The sequence below is a fragment of the Condylura cristata genome, unplaced genomic scaffold, assembly GCF_000260355.1.
Source record: "Condylura cristata isolate star-nosed mole 26May11 unplaced genomic scaffold, ConCri1.0 scaffold00001, whole genome shotgun sequence".
Lineage (NCBI taxonomy): Eukaryota > Metazoa > Chordata > Mammalia > Eulipotyphla > Talpidae > Condylura > Condylura cristata.
In genome coordinates this window covers 36,741,088-36,742,844 of record NW_004567102.1, presented here as the reverse complement: position 1 = coordinate 36,742,844, position 1,757 = coordinate 36,741,088, and positions in this window count along the sequence as shown.

The window sequence follows — 1,757 nt, the reverse complement described above, 5'->3', positions numbered from 1 at the left end:
GCCGACCCTCAGCACCGCCTCCCGCGGCCATAGAGACGAGCGCCGCGCAGCCCAGAGTGCCGCGCGGCCGCCGGTCCTCCCGCCCCCGCCGGGTCCGGCGATCCCAACGACGCCCTGAATCCGGTAGAACCCGGATGCGCCGCGGCCTGCTCAGCCCTCTAACGAGCGTGTGAAACCCAGTTCCAAGGCGTCATTTTGTGGTCTACGACTTCCCCGGTTGGGGAAGCCGGCCTGGGCACCCAGTCGGGCCTCCTGGGAGCTGGAGGCCTCGCCGGCCGTTGGGCAGCGAGGGTTTCCGTTCAGTGATTCACAAGTAGGGCAGATGCCCGTAACACTGCTAAAGCAGAGACCGCTTTAAGACCTCCGACCCACCCCTTTCCCATCACTGTCCACTGTCACCTGTTACTCAGACTTAATGTGACTTAACTTATGTATTGTTCATAAGTCCGGTGTTTGTGTCCCTGCTATCGGCTAGGCATGGAATGCATGCACCTAGTCAGACATTCTGCACTACGTGATCTCCACACGTGGTTTAAATTTAAATTTAAAATACTAGGTGTCAGAGGGCATTTACTTCAATCCCTGCCACCTCCACTTTCATCGGAGACTATTTGGCAAAAGCTTTGGAAATAATTCACAGGCAATATGGCTTCCAAGATACGTGGTTCATTTTAAAATTCTACAAAGTTACCTCAGCCACTACAGGAACAATATTCTGATATTAAACAGCGTACACTATCTGTAGCATGATCATTCCTGGAATATTTTAGAGTTTAAATAATAAATGTTCCGTGCCATTGTAATGCATGTATGTGGTGAGAGAAACCATTCATATTAAGAAAACTGCTACTGACTCTACTTCTCCACCTTTATTTCCTACCGCTTCCCAAATGTAATCTCTCTTTCTCTGTCTTCTTTTCCAATGATGTTGCTGAACTCCTTATCTACTCTTTCTTTGACAACCACAATACTCTCAACCAAAACTCTGCCTCCACTTGGTCCTTCATTCATTTGTCCAACAAGATTATAGAAATGCCTTTTTTTTCCGTTATTAAAACAATTCAAATCCTAAGAAAATCACAGTCTAGGGAGAAGAGATGCATATATACGTATTCACATGCATTAAGTGTCTGAGTAAATTCCAGTGAAAACCCAACGGAAGAACCAACTAATTCTCTCAAAGGTGATGAGGAAAATTTTCACTGAAAAGATAAAATCTACACAAAAACACTGATTCAAAAAGATACCGGCACCCCCATGTTTATTGCTGCTTTATTTACAATTGGAAAAACATGGAAGCAGCCCAAATGCCCAAAAGTAGATGACTGGATTAAAAAGATTTGGTACATATATACAATGGAATATTACTCCGCAACCAAAAAAGAGAAACACCTGTCTTTTGCAGCAACTTGGATGGAGCTGGAAAAGATCATGCTTAGTGAGATAAGCCAGAAAGAGAAAGAAAAATACCGGATGGTTTCACTCATAGCAGGAGTATAATGGACCAGGCGAGAAAATAACAAAAATAATGAACAACCATATACCAGAGACATGTTGGGGGGTGGAGTGGGGAATGGGATCAAAAGGGGCGGGGAGGGAAGTGCACAGGACTATGGTGATGGCACAGGGTGACTGGGTGATGGGAAACCCACGGGGATTACAATTGAGATGAAAAAAAAATGTACAAAATGATGTAAAAATAAACTATTATATTAAAAAAAAGAAAAGAAAAGATAAAATCTGACTAAGTTGTTTGA